At 46.2% G+C, this 19,520-nt stretch overlaps 1 long non-coding RNA gene across 2 annotated transcripts in view; it reads left to right on the top strand.

The window, feature by feature from the left end:
- LOC117611879 (uncharacterized) overlaps nucleotides 1-19,520 on the top strand; it is a 123,656-nt gene that overhangs the window by 42,318 nt on the left and 61,818 nt on the right. For both annotated transcript variants that reach the window (XR_004583258.2, XR_004583257.2), the window contains exon 2: nucleotides 3,385-3,477. This is a non-coding gene — a long non-coding RNA (uncharacterized LOC117611879). The remainder of the gene's footprint in view (nucleotides 1-3,384; nucleotides 3,478-19,520) is intronic.

Raw genomic sequence — 19,520 nt, 5'->3', positions numbered from 1 at the left:
ATTTTCCTTCGGGACGATGTAATTAATTACCGCGTGCCCGGTCCTCGGTGTAATGCCTTATCCTGCTCGCTGGCAAATATTGTTCCCCTTTGCACGATCCGTCGATTCACGGATCGATCGATCAAGCTGTGTGCCCGACGTCCGGTGCGTGCATCGCTCGATTGCTCTCGTTTCGACCAGCCAAGCAGCTGCTTCATCATTCGCGTTCTCGAATATATAAGCTTGATGAAGAGCGAGCTTGGGGAAGAGGAGACAGGAATGAAGAAATGAATCGGCGTTATCAGCGTTGCATAATTAGCCGCCCTAGTTGCAAATTACGCGCATCGATAACGCTTTAGCTCGTTTACGTTTCGTTTGCTCTTTTATACCTTGCGTCGCATCGCGTTAGGGAAAACATTCGAAATGTTTGTTTCAGGAATTAAGGAAAACGTGAGACGGTGGCATGCCGGTGTGTTTCGTAACGCGTTGGTCAATTAACGAGAAAGGGTGGCGAATGTAAGGCAGACGACTTTTTGGGCCGGGGCTAATCGTGGATCGAGCTCTCGACCTCGTCGCAGCTGGTTCCTCTTCGTTCGAAGAGCAAACGAGACGATCAGATCGTAACGATAATCGAGCCGAACGGTGTTTGGGTGCCTGAATTCGAAAAATGTACGTATATATTTATGGACGGTATCACAGGTGTAAAAGTCCAGGTTGACGTCCAGTATGTCGCGTGCGATGCAAGCCTGCCGCTCTCGGAGATCGATCGGTTGCATTTTGTCTTTCACTCCGATACAATCTTTGGCCGCGAATCGGCGAAAGTAAGACGTCTCTTGGCAGCACCAGACGCGACAAACGACCCTTTCTTATCCACGTCCCGCGATAAACTCGCGTATGCCCGTGCCGATTCGTCGATTCGCAACGATACCCCGACGGAGAGCATATGTATGTCGGCGAACTTGTTCGCGTGCCGGACTTGTGGCATATGTTGGATCTCGCGGCCGTTTCTCTTCGTCTAAAGTCTAAACGCAACCGGTCACGCAAACATCCTCGGCCTTCGATTTTCTAGATTTGCTTATTCAAATTGCACCCTCGAGGGTGGATGCATTTGCAGCTGGAGGATGCGAGAATTGGGGAGAGATTTGGAAATATAAACAGTATGGAAATGATGATTGGTTTCTCGAGGCAAATAATTGCAACTGAATATTGATAAAACGTTTATTTACTCATTATCGTATTACATCAAACTTTGATTTAATATTTTAACTTTTATTTAAATATGAGTTTTACTCGACGTGCATAGCAATCGGAGGAGAGCAAAGGTTAAATACACGTTTAAAGTAGCAAATGATTTTCGGTGGGTGCCAGTGGCAAATGTTTGGAAGCAAAGCTCGAACGAGCGTAAGATGGCCGAGTCGCGGGCGTTTCATGGGTTCGCGTGCGCATGATTGCACCCTCGAGCTGTCGAGTCAGGTGGCTGTCTACCCAGACTTTGAGAAGGCAGCATTCAAAAGTTGAAGATGAAGCGTTACCCCGGGAGTGTCTGACATAGTAGTAGACTGCCTCGGAGCCATGATCTTCTGGTCAGCCTCTCGAAACTCGTGTTTCGTTCCGCAAAAGTGCCCGTAGGATTCAGTAGGTGATTGTTTCTTCTTCTTCTTTTTCTTTTTTTATTTCACTCTGCTGGACGACCACGATTGTTCGATGATTATTCCCCGTAAAACCTTCGCAATTTTGTTATTAAAGAAGATCCAGCTTTCCTCGACCCTGAAGCCTTGCCCGTAGCTATCCTGGCCATTGACCAATCTCGTCAAGCGGTAAACAAAGCGGTGTTCTTTTTACAATTCGAACGTTAATAAAGATCGATATTTTCGTTTATCCAAGCATCATTTACTACCGTGTTTTATTATTCCCTTCGTTTTATAGTTAGCTCGTTAGCCAGGGAAAACGAACGGTCGTTAAGTTGTCTCCAACAGTTACGAGCGTTCGTTCACAAATTTCTAACACAACACAAACGGTTCTCGATGATTCTTTTCCCTCTACGTGAGAGAACAATCCTGTCCGTCGATCCAAGTTTCGTCCACGGACATCTTTCGAGCGTCTATCGGCGAGCTTCGTTAACGTTCTTCCCGTCCTTCGTACAAGCACGTCCTAGAAAAGACGAAGGACAGAGCCGGCTCGTCCCGAGGGTCCCACGATGATGGATGCGCGTTAGCGCGGGAGTGCGCGAAGACAAAGATCCTACGGATTCCCTCCCGGCGTGCGCAACGTGCATTAGTTCGTGTCGCTCCTGCTGTGCGCAAATTAGACCCGCGAGTGTAGCGGTGTACTGCTGCACCTCTTGAAAACGAACGAGTGGAGACTCAGAGAAACGACGAAGAAGAAGAAGAAGAAGAAGACGAGAGTCAGAGCAACTGAAAAGGTAAAAGAAGAGGACGACGAAGAAGAAGAGGAGAAAGTTTGAAGAGGAAGGCTGTGCAAAACGGGAAAGGAGAGGGAGGAATGAAGGCGAAGCCGCGATGAACGACCGCAATCAACGCAACACCGCCCCGCGAAAATTGCCTGGAATACACCCGGAATATATTATCCACACGGGTGTTCCTGCAGGCGGCGTCCTCCTCTGGGTCAAGAGGTCGCCCGCTCCGGAACGGACACGGCCCGAAGGAAGAGAAGCGTGCCCGTTGAATAGCCGCACGATCCGTATCGGCTCTGCCTCGATGGATCACGAGAGGAGCCGCGCTTTTACGCTCGCCTTCTTTCGAGACCACCCCGAATTATCATTACACAATTTACATCATCCGTGGAGTATATAATAACGACAGATAAAAATATGAATTAAATTGACGTTTGGGACACATCGGGTGCAAAATTCAATCGATTTACGACTGATTGATTCCGAGGAACAGGGATGCGTAAATCATGGGGACACCCTGATGGCGTACGAGATCGAGACGCGAATACGCGAGGAGGTATTCGAAGCGTATCCGACTCTCTCCAGACTCGTTGTACTCGTTATCGTGACGTATGGCTGCCGCTGGTAACGCGAAATAATCCGTGTAGTAACGGTGGTTCGAAGTAGCTGCCGTCTCGGTGATTCCCCGACGGCGATTTTCGTTCTGTTCCAGCAAAATCGTTTATGGGCTTCGTAATTTTCATCCACGGCCGATGCGTTCGGCCCGATGTGCATCGGCTAATGGTCCCTGCCGTGCAAGCCGCTTCTCTTCCCGCGGAAATCCTATCTACACTCTCTCCAGTTCTTTCTCTTCGTCCCTCGGCCGCTTTAAGAGCGACTGGATAACTTTATTTAGCGTGCTCCGCGTTTGCGCCCGTGCTTTCGCCCGCCAACGTAGCTGCCTGATTGCGATTAAGTGGCTATTATGTGTAATGCATACTGTGCTTTTTCAGGAGATGCATACAACCGGTAAACACAACGCAAGACGACCAGCTTAACGGCTGTGAGCTGATCTATCTCGCTAAACGCTACGCATCATCGAAACGGTGAGTCCAATGATGTTTTTCTTTCTATTCGATCGTAGAGAGATCAATTTTTATCATACGATGAAACGTCGATCATTCGAACGATCGATTACGGTACTCGATTCGTTTTGAACAAGCGAAAATGCGATTACGATAGTCGCCGATGTTGTCATTAGAGTGCCGGTTGACTGTTGCAATTAATCGCGAGCCCCGAGAGTAGGCTGCATACCGGCGATGAATATTAAATGTAGCGTATAAGATCCAAAGATAAAGATCCATAATAATTTCCCGGAATTCCGGCCAAGGACCGGTATCTCGGAGCGAATTACGAGCGACGAGGTCGTCGTCAGGGCTGACGCGTGAACCGGAGGACAGAGAAAAGATAGGGAAGGGTGAAAGAGATGAACGCTGGTGGAACTAATGCTGATTTTTGCGACGAAACTCACGAATTCACGGTCGACGGGGGGGCGTCTGCCCTTCACACCTGCGTCTTAACCTTACCGATTTATTAGGCCCGGTTCGGACGGAAACAACCCCCTCTCGCGATCGCCTTTAATTCATCCGCGAGCTTCGTGGAAAATCATTGATTCTTACTCTATACGTTTCAAATTCCCGTCAGGAGGGTTATATTACCGAAATAGAAGACGCAACATCTTTTGATCGACAGAAGGAACCTTCAATTCTCTATCAAACAAAAGAACCGACTATTTTCCGTCAGATGTTTGACGCGGTGCTCTTCTGTTCTCTATTCAACGAGCATAATTACCAGACAGCTCCAACAGTTAATCACTATCTAGCCCTCTGAAACAGGGTGTTACAGAGCTGAACCCAGTTTTACCGTGAGAAACTTTTCGTAAAGCATAGTATTTTGAACAGGATTATCTAAATAGGACTGGTTGGGCTCCGGATGCGTGGGCGTACGTCGAATAATTTCGGTTCGTCTCTTTGAAAATAGGCGTCTCTTTAATGGGACGTACCTGATATTCTTCCACAGGTGCGGACCCATTTCTCGAGAATCCTATCGAGTCGATAGAATAACGTATCGAGTGTACTTGGAGAAATAGAACGGAAGTTGTATACCTGTCTGGATAGCAGGAAGTTGTTTCTTTTTTTGAAAGATCAGACGCGAGGCGATCGAGGGGACATGATTTTCACGACAAATCGACGTTGTAACGACGTACTGGTGGCGTTCATTACAACGGGTAATGAGCTGTTAGGTTCTAAGCCGAAGAAAATAACGGAATTAGTTGAACGTAGTCGGTCGGCTCGTTCCATCGCGAGTTTTTTAATTGACAGGCCAGCCTGTCGAATAGAGCTTGTCGGAGAATCGACGCGCATCGAGGGAATTCATAAAGCCCGAGGGCCCGGAGGGAATGTGATTAATCGATCTCGGGTCATAGGTTCGATACGCTGTTGAGAATCTCGCGATCGGTTTTCGTTTCACGCGTGTATGCATATGAGGTTTCGTTCCATCGGCCCCGCGACTCGGTTGAAACGGAAAAAAATCAATTTCTCCAGTCGACCGCGACTGTGTACCGCTGTCGATCGTGTATATAAATGGTTGGATTAATTGTGAGGCAAAAGATCGGGCAACACTCGTCGAGCCTATGCGTTTCGATTATGCCGGACGCCACGATTCCAGCCGCGTTGCGCAACCAACGTGTTCTTTTTTATTCAGGGTCGAAGGTAATCGATTTGTTTTGTGTTTTTATTTTCTTCTTCTTCTTCGTCTTCTTTATTTATCCGTTTGCCGCCGACGTTGTTAGCGCCGTTATACACCTGCATTAACGACCTGGAAGGCTTGCGGCAACTGGATAAATCGACAAGTGTAGAATCTAACCACTCGTTCCTCTCTTATTAGCATCGTTCTCGATTATTTCTTTTCCATCGAACGGCACGGCACGGCTGTCCGTTCGAGAACGTGATTTCTCGATACGTCGCGGCTCGATCTCTTTCACCTTTCAACCGTTCGCTTTCCATACGTTTCTAGTTTTATTAAATCCTGGCTAACGGATTCAGTTCGAGTCTTGCTGGTTTATTCCTTCGTATTCCTCGTTTCTCGAACGTGTTAACACTTCGCGATTTAAGAACCATGAATATTTCCCGGACGTATGAAACAAGTAAAGATAATATTTAATCCTTGGTTTAGCATAATATTTCTTAGAGATCCTAGTGCTAGGTGAATTAACGAGAAAACGTATTTAACGATACTCTAATATCTGTCCAGATTGTCTGCTCGATATTGCACGACGTATTTACGACCGTCGGCTAGATCTCTTATTCCGCGCACACCGTACCTGTCCGGTACAATGTTCCACCGATTAAAATTAAAGAGTTCACCATACACCGAACGAATATATATTCGCGGCTGGCATTCGCATGTAGGACGAAGGCACAGCTACCGACACTGCAAACGCACGTGGAATTTATCGGGTCAACGTTGTCTCAATGTGAACCATAGAAATTGCTGCGAGACTGTCCGCAGTTACGCGGAACTCGGCATTGTCCTTTGTTTAAATATGTAGAAATCCCTTAGGCGAATTGAGTGTAATGTAACTTGACAACTTGTAATTTCAATTTCTTATAATTGAATGGAAAAATAGACTTTCTACAGCTGTGACCTACATTGAACTTCATCCTTGCAAGCCTGCAACTGCCCCTACGATGACTCGCCAGCAGGAATCGAGCAATATTTATAGAGTGGCTTCGAAATGACGCTTTAATGATACTCGCGTGCATGCAAAAGACCTGCATACACATTTCGTGCGGCAAAGTGCGTTCGATAGACTCGCGATATACGCGAGTGTAAAAACATTCGGTATTAGTTTTAGAAAATAACGAGCGGAAAGTTTAATTTGAGAAATGAAACGATCGTATTCTAAATAATTACAATTATAGCATGTCGTGTTGAAAATTGATTGCTGAGTAAAAAAAGACCCATCGACAGTCGCGCGGATGTTGAGGAGAAGAAATTGGTGAGTCCGTTCTTCGAAACGACTTCTTTCCTCAGAAAAGGCGAGGAAAGAAGGTGAATTCTGTAATTATAGATAGGCGTGGCGCTTACTCAAACGCGCGATGTATAAGCATATAATCATTCATCGTTATTGGTCGATTAATTGAAGCGTTTGAATGTCGTTGAGCAACTTGGACCGATCGTTAAGTTGCGTTTCCTTCTTCTGCAACTTCTTATCTCGTTTTACTTTTTTTCTCCCCGATGCAATTTTATTTAATATACCATTACGTGCAACGTTTTATAACTCTGTTGCCGGACGTTATAAGTGAAACAGGTCGATTAATTCGCGGACATAATAGGTCACGGTTGGGTAGGATTTTAGGCGCGGTTTGCGCGAACGGGCAATTAACACCGTGGCCAGGGTACGGTGTTCGAAGCACGCGTACGAATCGGTAGCAGCTGTTCCATCGGGAGCAGGTGAATCCTGCTACCGTTCTCTACCGAACAGAAGTGGTAGACGCTCACCTAATCACCATCGTACCCCTAATGACGTCCAACCCCTTTGCCACTCGGCGACGGTCCCTTCGAATTCCGCTTAATTACCGATACGAAGGTTATTTATTGCGAGCTGGCCAATTCCCTTTTTCAATCTTCTTATTCTTCTCAAAGCAAAGAAATCAAGCGTTTAAATCATCCTTGCTAACGAAAAAGTCGAAGAAATGATAAATTCCGCCCGGTAGTCCGATGTTCGCTTATATTTCATTGTCGAGCGGTCCTGTGAAGTCGGCTCGGAATCTCGTTATCAGCGCGTTGCCGATCGGACGCGAGCCGCGTCTCGCGCTGTGATACGGGTTCGCCTTTTCAGCGAGAAACGTGGATTCAGGGACGCGCGCCATTGCACGGGGTGGAGGAGGCGAGAGGGCATGGACCGCGTCGCGGCCACCGTCGGTTTAAGGTAGATCAAAGGGCGCCGGCAATAATTATAGAAATATGCGCGTTGATGCGTGCCGCTTTATCGGGTAATCCCCGAAAGGGGGTTGCTGCTGCTGTTCTCGCTCCTGGATCTTATCTGTCCTCCACGCTCTTCCCTCGGTAATACAGTTATTTATTCGCCACCCGGTATCGCGTTGTAATCTATAATCACTCTGTTCCTATTTTATCCACGGCCAACTACTCTTCGACTACCACTTCTGTCCTTCAACTGTTTGGTTATTCGAGAAAGAAGCTTGCGAATGTTCCTCGGGGAACTTCGTCGACGTTTCGACGCGTAATTGGAAGAGTACTCGTAAACTGGCGCCAGTCTCTTATCTTTGGATAAAATTGTTCTAGTTTAATTATATTTCTGATAAGAAAAATCACGATTGAAATACGATGGAAAGGTTGGACGGTTCGGTAATAGGACAAAAGTGTTTCATTGTTCGGCATCAGGGCTTCTTCGGGCAGCTTCTTCTTCGTCCGGGTCGCGTCGAGCCTGTCGGCGGACAATGAGGCAACGTTCAGGGCGCACAGGTGCGTATTCGGAACGGAGGGGCGTGTTAAGGTCCGTTTTCTCCTAATTGGCAACATTTTTCTTGTCCTCCGACGGCGCGCTCTCCGCGTCGGACAATTGCATCAGGGCCAGCATGGACACGCATTGAAAGAATTCGTGGCCAATTGCCGTTCTTGGCTGCGGCGCGGTGTGCCGCTGAAAAAAAGAATGCATAGATCGTTCTACGATTATTTCGCGTGGCGATTGAGCAAGCGGAGCCCGACCAAAGCATATTTCTCCGGCTGTCCGGTATCGAACGGAACGCTTTAAATCTTCTATCCCAATTGAGAGGCGAGTCGGAGTCAGGAACAGACCGCTTCGTGTCTCTGTCTCGGACTTTGTGGGTTATTAACTTATTCAGAGTAACGTTACGTGACACCGCGCGATACACGTTCCTTAAATGATAGTAATAGCGCCCATGTAACATTGGTAACCGCGTGTGGTCGAGAAATGAACCTACTTTATGGTTCCGCTTTTAAGAATTGTTGGCCGATCGATTCGCTTTGGATGATCGTTATTATCCGCGTTGCATAGCGGGAATACTGCATCGGCCTGCATTCTTGTTCACTGATCCTGAAACGCGAATTAATATTATCGATGCTGAGACTTTTGCTTAGGATCGGTGTCCTCTTTTCATGTTCATAACTGAAAGCATCGAATACACTTACTCATTTGCCTACAATATCGGGCGAGTTAATGTTTTCACGCTGCAACGATTCTGCACGGTCGGCGGTCCGCAAAGTGTAAAAGCCGGAACCCGGTGTCGTTTCCGCGGGTTTACACTGTTCAACGAATATTCACCCGTGACAGGGCAGTTTACCGCGGCGATTAACATAAAACTTTCCCTCCCGTGTGAATTCGCGCGCAAACGATGACCCAGTTTCGCGTGGCTGCCAACGCCACGTCGCACGACGATTATATTCGGCGTGTACGGGGTGCGAAGAGAGATAATGACAGAGAATATAGCAATATTAATCTGATATTCTCGTAACAAATGCTCGATGTCCAAGAATATCGAAACTAGCCATCTCGTTACCCTTTTTCATTTATTTGGCGAGTTTAATCGCTCCCATTTTATCGCGGGATACGATATTCAATCTATTGTTTTTCAACAACATTTTCGTTGCTTCCAGAAACATTTTAGCATTGCCTGATCATCATCTCGATCCCCGGCGCGACGAAAGATCAGCAAAGCCGCGGGCAGCTTTCTGACGAGCGACTACCGCTTGATTCCTCCCGTTAATCCTCTCGTACGTCTGGGTAATTGCGGGTTAAATCATTCGTTAGAGCTGTCGCGCCTTCGGGACGATTCTTAATGCTCGTCTGGAAATTTTCTTCGCCAGTAAACCGTCTAAGCTCCGTTTAACCGCAGGCCTCTCTCCTTTAGCCCGTGGAACTCGCGAATTGTATAAACGGACCTCGCGATCGTATCGTTGTTTTATTACAGGATACATCTGTTTCTGGCCGACCTGCTGGCGTGTAATCACGCCACGTAATTCGAAAGCACGAAAGGGAAATTGCCGATTACCCGGGCGCGAGTTTCTTAATCGTCGCCGACATTATGCCACCGTTGCGGGCCTCTTTCGCACTGTTCTGAGGAAAAGAAATCGTGTTTCTTTTAAAATTGCCACCGGTGCGTGAGAATAAAACGAACGACGCGTATTATGCACGGAATTCATTAATGGATTCATTGGAAATGTTGATTTGCATTTTAGAAACGATTCTTTAGAACAGATTTGATTAAATTTTGCATAAATAAATACTTTTGGGACTTTTGTTCCTGAATTTTTATGTATAAATGAAACCTTGGTCGGTTCTTTTTCCATTGATTGCAAGTAGCGTGAAGGTGCTTCTAAGTACATGCTTGATCAAGTAGCGCCAATTATCACGAACAGCCGGTATATGATAGCTGAGATTTCCGGGAACAGAGAGGCTATGTATCGGTGTTGAATTTGCATTTATAGCTACACCGGGCCGTACAATGTATTATTACTTATTGCAATATCATGGAAGGATGTTTCAGTAGAGAAGGGTAAGTTGCAACAACGTGCGCGATTTGCATGTGCAACTGGTTGAAACACGAAGAACCTGTCCTCAGTTTCATGTTCAAATATCGAAGCTGTAGTTGCGATACAAAACTCGATGATATGGTTGATAAGACGCTTTTACGGAGTAATGAGCCTGTATGATTATGCATATGATCATCACTGACCGACAAGTTCTACTATTTATATGTCGTTGAATCGTGGTTTTATCGCAATGACAGGTGAAGCCTTCCGGTCTATGAATGCATGAATGAGCATCGAGGCAATTCTGTTGCTTTGCAACATTGAAACTATTCATTAAGTTTGTCATTTAGAACCTGGTAAATCTGTTAATCGATAAGAGGTGAGAAATTCATATTCATATTTCTTGCAATTTGGCGAGAGCATATATATTATAGAATAAATGACCTTTGTTGGTTCCTGCACTATCGATGCGTATTATCAACTGATGATTTATGGCATAATGATACACCGTATGTGGCGCCGTTTTAGAACAAAAGAACGGTAACCTCCCGGCACGCGTCTCTCTGCTGATGCGAATTTGATTAGAAACCAGGAATTCGTGCGGATCACATCTCGCGATTATAATAGCGCAAGTATTTTGGTTTTGCAATAAAGGTGTGCCAAGGTTAAGATAGTGAAATTTATTTTGCATCCTGCACACCCCACAACCTTTGTCACTTTTATTTCTTTATAGATAAAAAAAGGAGTATAAAATGACAAGAGTTATCGATTTTATAAAGTATTCAGTTATCAAAGTAGTAATAGAACTTGTCGCATTAAGTGTCCACTTGAGCCAGATTTTAAAAGCCTTTTCACACAGTTGCAAGAATAATTTATATTTCTACACCTCCCAGCAGATAAACGATACCGGAGCTGTCGATCAATCGGCGAAAAAAAGTGTCGTAGCAGGTAACTAATCACTGATAATCGTCCGATACATCCGATCCGTTAGCCGTATCTATCTAATAGGTGCGAGAAAGCGTATTCATGCGTATCTTAAGCGCCCACACGTGTCGGTTTTGCAGGCGGATCTGCGGTTCGAGGGTGTCCGCGAGCAGCGGCCTTCGACGTGTGTCGCTTAGCACGAAGAAAACGTTACTTCCGCGATAAATTATTTCGTCCTGTCGACGGTGTTATCGGAGTCTGTCGCGTGAAACGGTCCCTGAACGGCAACAAAGTCCCCTCTGACGAGTGTACAAATCGATTGCTGCACCGGAGACGACGAAACGCGTTCCCTTGCGCGTTGGAGGTCGTCAAACCTGCGGAGCTTACGTAAAACCTTTTCCACGCTCGCGTCCTGGTACCTACGCAGCCGAGATATACGACCGGTACGTCGATAGTACACGTCAACGTGGCAATCGATCACGGTCCTTTAAAATGTGGAACGTTTGCCTGTCTAACGTTTTCCGCTACGTTCGATAAGCCGCTAGAACCGAGCCGGCTTTTGCGTCGAACCACGTCCATTTTGTTTCCGATTCGCTGCTAGATCGAACGCGCGACAATAGGCGTATCCGTGTGGGTCTTTGATGGAAGCTGTTGCAGCCACCATTGAGGCTCTTTTCTAGAAACGTCGTAAAATAAAATAAAATCTCGCTGAATGGTTATACTTTCGTTTCTACCGCCAAGTAAGCTTGAAAGTCTCAAGCTACGACGTTTTGACGAAGGTGGTGTCGCAAATTGATTATCCTCCTTACTTCCCAAGAGAGAAACAATGCGACGTAGGTGTCCGTCAGTGGCGCAACGATTTCACGGATCAAAGTTGCTGCACGTCAGAGGGATAGAGGTTTCGGTCACGCTTTCCGCGAGCGGATAATTCCGCTTATTACACGACAGAGGTTCAATAGGGCGCGATTCGCGCGCATTACTCACGCCGCGTCGAGTGTTATATGTATCATGAACGTTATTACCGACGGCTGGCGAAGAGAAAGCAAGGGAAAGGTGGGAAAAATTGTGGGTCTTGAGGATGATAAGAGTTTAATTATCCAGGCAAAGGTAGACTTTTCTGCTCGTACCCCTGGCAGAGGGTCGATTAGGTGTACGCACACTCCGGAGTCCACCTGCGTTGCTACGCTCGGACGTTCGTAACTTGTAGGTACGTATCGTGAGCGCGATAAATCTCGAGGAGTCAGGTGGACGATGGTCATCAGCTAGTCTCCGCGTGTAAGAGCCGACCGCGAGCACGGTACCGGGTTTAAGCCTGTTCTCATGAGGCCGGGACGGCCTAGCGACGACCCACGACCCTGCTGGCCACAACTTACCGCATCGTACACCCGCAATGCTTCCTACGATCCCCCCGCCGCATTCCTGACCTGCCGGACCAGGTCGGAATACGTAATTCCGACGAGGAACACGCGGACACGGCCGACACCACCGGAACAGAATGCAGCCTATTCTGCAGTATGATTCTCTGTACGTCGATACACACGCATAGATACTTTCTTCAATTTTTTGCTTTTGATAGCAATATCATTACATCAGGGAAAGTGAAATATGTTTCACTTGGAAACTTTGTTTAAAAATATTTTAAATTTGCAAGAGTCTTTAATCTCTGTCTTTCCGAGAATTTTCATAGAAAGATTGGAAACTTTAGCTCGAATGAAATTCGCGATCGAAATGATAGAGTATAAAGTGTTCGGGACAAAGAGTTTCCTCCGGTGCGATATCTCGCTGCGATCTTGTCACATCCTACGATATCGTAATGATCGCAAGGATCTCAAGGCGGTGAATCGTAAGACATCGAGAGGCAAGCTGGAACCCGTGGCGCGAGATAGCATCTCGACGAGCGGCCACACAATACCAAACATAATAATTAATATGCATCGCCATGAGGGCTGTATGAAAGCGGAACGACTCGTGATGGTAGCCCATTTTTCTGACTTATGGTGTTGACGTACAGAGTACTTGAAAATGAATTTTCGACTTCGCGAAGTACATTTTCTTTTTGCTAGTGTTGTACGTCTCGTTCGTCGCGCAACAATTTGCCTACAGCACCGGGACCTAATTACAGATTAAGAGATTCATCGTTTAGGCTAATAGCCAAGGCCCGTTCACGAACAGCCGGTCGTATGGTTGATGAATATAATTGCGCGACAGAGCATTATCTTCCTCTTTCGTCGAGCAACTCAGACGAATGAACCGGCAGCGTGTTCTGGGCGCGAACGCTTACGCGGTTGCTCATTACAGCTTCTTACGATGGTAGTTTCTCCGAACCATTAGGTCGTTACGCGGATGGAGGTACTCGCGTTCCTGTAAAACGCTTCTGAGTCGAGAGACAGTAAGAAGGCGGATGAAAAATATCCGCATGCGAACAACAGATTTTTCAGCGTTGCAGTTCCTGTCGTATCACGGCATCGTTTGCGTTTACAAACGAGGCGCTATGAATTTAAACTAGTCATCTGGAATTAGCCAGATGGAAATTGGAAATTTTCCATTTTGCAATGGAATACATCACGCGTTTATTATTTGCCTTATTGTTTTGCAATGGAAGCTGGAATTCGGTTGGCGAACGTTAAATTTAAAGATCATCCAACTGCCGGGAGCGTCGTAATGAAGCGGAGAATCGTTTCCTCGCGTGTAATATCTCTTGTCCTTAGTCGTCAAACGAGACGGGACGAAGCAGCACGCTTATCTCCCGTTACCCTTCTGTTTCCTTACTCGGTAGCGTGATAGCACACGGTTTAGCGTCTTTTACGACGCTCTAACGCGAACGAGCAGATGCTCGACGCCAGCTTGACAGGGAAATTAGGAAAAAGTCCCAACGGTTGGTTCCGCGTCACCTTCTCCACGATTGTTTCCATGAAAATTGCCTATCAATTCCTTAATTTGAATATCGCTTAAGTGTTAGAATACTTTAGAAATGTCGTGTTACGAGATCCAATAAATTGGTGTCGGTTATCGGTGCCGTTATTAAATCGTAAACGTTTGATTTTGTTCATTGCTCGCGAGCGGAACGACGTTAAGGAATTACAGAATCATGTTCTTTTTAGCGGCATTTTATTACACGCTGAAAGTTAACTCGACCCATTACATCATCGATTTCATTTTTTTTCTCGGCGTCTCGTGATTATCGAGGCTGTAATGGTTTTTCTTTACGGGCGATGCTTAAGTTTACGAGTTCAGAAATATCGTCGTAAACGATTTTCACGTCGTTCAATCCAGTTTCCATGTTTCTTTTGCGGAGTTTCTCCGGATAAGCAAAGTTTTTTCTCCAATGTTTTCACCTGTTTATCAACTAAATCGTTCCGCGATATGTCGAAACGATTGTCGAAGAAGTTCTCGAGAATTTTATCGATGATTAGCCACTTTTTTGCCGCTTTCAGTCGACCGATCTCTGTATCCGTTGCCACGAGCCACGCATCGGTTTCCCTCTGTTCCACGTATCCCATAATTAAAATCGAGTACACACGATAATGTATCGAAATGAGTGGTTGTTCGCGGAAGCCGTTATGAAGATTCTTGTCCGATCGGAAAATCGGCGTGAGAAACGATTACGAGCCTCGTGATTCGCCCGATGTACCGATCGTCTTTTTCTTCTACGCTTCGTGTGCCGTTCTTTTCTCGGAAAAAGAGACCTGCAGGTGGGTCGTTCATATTTATAGTTGAAGCCTAACGTACAAACATTATGTTAATATTTGTTCAATATTTGTACGGACTACGTGGGCGTTTTAGCGTCGCCTACGCGTGTGCGCACGCTTTAAAGTGTGCTTCGTCGAAAAGAACGACGCGAAGCATTATACGCTCGCGGCTGAACTCGATGCTTAAAGATGTCCACCTCCGTTGCTTTTTTTCACCTACGAGACGAGGAAAATATTATCTCGATCTCGTGACATGTGTAACGTTGTCACCTGTGGCTCGTTAATATGTGTAAGTATTCTTAACGAAAGGAGTTGCTGATATATCAACTTCGATGATTGCGAAGTCAATTTCGCGATATTGCTTCGCAATATCAGTAAAATAGTTATTAAAATCAAAGGTGCTGATACCATGATAATACCTATTGTCATCGATTTCATTGTTCCTGCAGTCGGTGGCAAAATAACGTCGACTCGGTTCGTTGTTCATTCAAATCAGAAGAGCATTCGATGCGTTTTCGCTCACACGTGCGAGCATGTGGGTGTTGGTTGATTTAAATGTCTCGACGGGTCGCGTCATAGGCGATTTTCTTGATCTAATGTTAATCGCCCCCGTCATTTCGAAACTGTAGTACTGCACTCTATCAATTCATAGATCATACTGTCGTTCTCGAGAGAGTTTATCGATTACTGTATCCTGATTTTTTAGCATTTCTGCATAAATTTCTTTCGCGGAAGAAGCTTTGTTATCGAGTTTCATCTTCGTTTCGCCCCGACACATCTGGTGGCAAGTCAAGGCGAAACCAATTAATTATCCCCTCAAGACTAGAACGATTAATCGGAAATTTTTGCAGAGCCGGGTTGATAAGGATCGATCACATTCGCGAATTTATGGTAAATTTTGTCGAGGCTCGTTTGAATTTACGATCGGCCATCGTGTAAGCACGTTTTAAACTGTATCTCGTTCGAAAGACTCGCCTCTAATTACCGTCAATTAACGCGTATAAATAATTTCCGGCTGCGGACATTCGGCACGAAATTGCCATCGACAGGTGTAGCGCTCGTTTCGTTTTACTCTCCTGCCCGATCATATGACATAGAAAGTTACTCGCGGCCAATTCCCGTTACAGTTTCCATCGGTAACGATGCAACTATTATCTCAAACCTGACGAGTCAGCTTCTTTCTCGTAGAGGATCTACTTATGCAAACATCGATGATCCATGTTCGAACAGTCATCGTCCTCGTTACCGCGAAAGAAACGACTACCGATCTGTCTACCTTTTTTCGATCCATGCCTGTTCAACATCAATCTTTCCGGCCATTGGCAATATCTATTAGGAAGCGTATTGCCTAAGAAAATTATTTCTAAATCCTTGTTTCACATGATCTTTGGAAGCAAAATCGAAGGAAAGCAGATTCGCAACACGAATCGACGAGAGGTTAGGCTGTCGAGATTACGCGAACCGCGTTCCGGTTTTTCGTGTAAATTGGACGAGCAAAGAGGCGTTCCGGATTTCTCATCGGCTCGCTTAACGAGCACGAAGATCAAAGTGCTGCTGTCGCGCTCGACATTTCCAGTGTGTAATTAAGTCGAAAGGACGAGCGGAGGAATAGAAAATTGCTCGTCGCGCGTCAAACATCGTTCGATTACGCGAGTTTTACCTTCTTCGATAACGGACACACCACGTGTCGTGCACGCTTTTTAAAGTGTCCTTGATTCGTGTCCAGGCACGTGCCTGGTGGAAAAGGATTATAAACGATCGTCCTCTGCGTATTCGGCAAGAAGATTCGGATCATTTGGACCGATAAGACCCTCTTAATGCGACAACGTTCGTTCGATTTCAATCGATCTATCTTCCTTGTCCCGTATGGTTAATGGTGAAATTAATTAGCCGACTCCATTTGGAAGATGTTAATGTACACGCATTATCTGGATGTATCGGAGAAAATGATGATTCGACTCTTTCTTTGATAAATGAAATATATGTCACTTGAACGATTAATTTCGTTTCGTATTCTGACGCAACTCTTGCCACGTTGATCGGTGCTATAAATTAAATATCTAAAATATGATTAATGGGACGACCTAATATAAACATCTACGCAAAATGTCCAAGTGTCCATGAAAGAGTTAAGAAAGAAAATACTTTTGGTTTTAAAAAAAAGAAGTAGACGTAGATCGCATGACGATCAATGATTACTCAAATCCTGCCTTTCCAGTCAGCATCGGTGCTCGGGGTTATCCGTTTCCTTCGATTTCGATCGCAAACACCGGGCCAAAGCCGGGGCCGTTTGTGGCTCGCGGCGAATTTCGTACGCGGTGTAAAATATGCTCGACCGGCATTCGAACCAATTAATCACCGTTAATTACGGGCGCGGGGGCAGTATCGGTGAACGAGGACGATTAATGAGTAATTGATTTTGATCACGCCACTCGCCGACCAAGAAAGACCCGACAGCTTGCGGGAAACGAAAAGTCCGCGCTGGATCGTGAATCTCATTTTTCTTGCGAAATATCTCTGGTCGTTTCTAGCAATAAAGTATAAAAAGAGCTGTGGTAGAACGTGCCGCATCGCAAATATGATTTTACGAGCGAAATTATTTTATTACTTAGCGGATCGTTGGGTTTTATTTTCGCGAACACCAGTTTTTAAGATGGTGTGTCGATAACAAGCACGCGTGATTAATTTTACTCTCATTCCTATCGATGTTACCGTGAAACTGCGATGAAAGAACGATAAATTACACGTTCGAGGAACGACGAATTAGATTGAACAGCGTCGAATGGAAAAAGCAACGAGCAGTAATACTTTATGTCCGTACAATTATGTCCTCAAATAGCAAGTATGTATCGCGGTCGTAGCGGCGGATACATTAACATCGAGTATTTTACTGCTCGTAAACGCGATAGCCGGTAAATTATCACTGCTGCGCCGCTAGTTGTCAACGCGTTCAATTACAAAACAAAGAAGCAGTTGATAATCGTCGGGGTATATCATTGACGATTAACGATCGTTGTTATCGCACAATCGCTACCAGATGGATTAATCTTGGGTCAAGCAACCGAGCGGTTGTGCCTCTTCTCTACCTGGCTCGATTAACGACCTCCTTGCTCGCCTGACTCGTAGTAATTCAAATTCGAAGGAGGTCGAAGGCCTTGCGTGTTGGCCAGTTCCGAAAGCATCGATTCCTCGATCTCCTTTTTCACTCGCAAGACGTTTGACTTCGTCCGGCCCGTTCCGCCGCGGTTCTCGTCGCGGAACGTAGCGTGAAAACGAGCGGCTTCCTCGCTGAAATCGCTTTTAGTTCCATTCCGAACTCCTAATTTCTGCTTCTGCTTTTACGATATTTCGGCTCACGGACTGCTTTCAGTCACGAGCTGCTCGTTTGCGATCTTTTTGCTTTTCGAAAGTGTTTTTGGGTATATCGAGTTGGAGATTACGTATAGAAATTTGAACTTTTGAAATCTGTAATTCTTTCCCGTTTCCCACGAATGAAAGCAGACCGATTTCACAAAAGGACAGGGATATAGAAGGCGTCGAAGTGATTCGGTCCGTCGTCCGGTGGACAAGCGGTTAATTAATTAACGCGAAGTTTCACGGACCGTGAGACGTTCGATCCAAACCGGGATCCGTCGATCAACTAGCGATTCATCGATGGATCGATAAGCGAACGTCGCAGACGGCCGCGGAAAGCGCTGAGTTGTGATTACATTGTTTGGAGCTGAATAGAGCCGTCTGTATGGTGCACGGACCCATTGTGAGTAGCCGAAGAACCTGCGGGTTTCTTATTCTCCTTCCTCGTCTCCGCCATCCTGTCCATCCTCCTTCCCGTTACTTTCCCGCTGTTGGTTTATACTTTATATAAATACAAGACCGGTAACCCGGTGGTTCCGTGCGGATGGTTACCGGTTCCAGATACCGGAAGGCAGCAGCGACCCTCTTCTCCGCACTGTTCTCGATTAAAAATTATGTCATTGAATTACGACGCGTACGCGACTTTACTGGCCTACCATAAACGCTCGAGGCGTTTTATTTTTCCGCTGCTTGATGTACGATTATACACATGGGACAAGGGGGAAAGAGAGGATCAAGGTGGATAAAACGAACAGATTACTCGCGTGGAACGTAGCTAAACGGAGTGCACTTTAATACATCATAAACAAACCATTTTCCGTTGCTCTTATTTCCGCCAACAACCATCGGTACGTGTCTAATTAAGCGTCTAATTAACCGACTAGCGTCTATACGCGACCACGCGACTCGTTATCCCGAGAAGATGAATCGCGAACCGATCGATCAGCGAAGCGTAGTTCGCTCTCCTGCGAGTATCGCAATCCCGAGGCGACTAAAACGCTTCCGTCGCGTTGTAAATTCCTCGACTTTTCTTCGTTTGCTCGTTTTCGCTTTTATCGCCGAATCTTGCCGCGATCCCGTCCGACGGCGTTCCTCCACGGAATCGTCGAGATCCTGGAGCGCTCGACGACGCGACGCGTCTTTGATCGCGCGTAATTAAAATTCATGGTGCGAGACCGGTGAAAAAAAACAGAGCGGTCACCGCTATCGATGTCCGCATCGACGCGGCCGGTATCGGGCGTAGGGCGACTCGGTTAATTAACGATGCAAATGCGATTCGCGTGAACGAAGGACAAAAAGAGGAGGAGGAGGAGGACCGGTGCGTGGCGAGGACGCCTACACCTAGAAGCGCAAAAACGCCACCGGTACGTATCCGTTGAATCGCGGATCGCAGGTGTAGGATTTCGCCTTCCGGTCGATGCTTGCGCGGTTCTGCCGTGCCGTCCTCGATCCTCGCCGTCCGCCGTTTCATCGCGGCCACTCACGTAATTTTATCTCGAGCACCGCTAAAACGAAGTTAATTAGCTCTCAGGATAAATAATTATCGATAGGGCTTCCGGTACGCGCACGCACGACATCCGGGGTGGTGCCAGCTGCACTTCGCAACG

This window comes from Osmia lignaria, chromosome 9, assembly GCF_051020975.1.
Source record: "Osmia lignaria lignaria isolate PbOS001 chromosome 9, iyOsmLign1, whole genome shotgun sequence".
NCBI classification, from domain to species: Eukaryota; Metazoa; Arthropoda; class Insecta; order Hymenoptera; family Megachilidae; genus Osmia; species Osmia lignaria.
The sequence above is the reverse complement of the archived record's forward strand: the minus strand, read 5'-3'. Positions and strand labels throughout refer to the sequence as shown.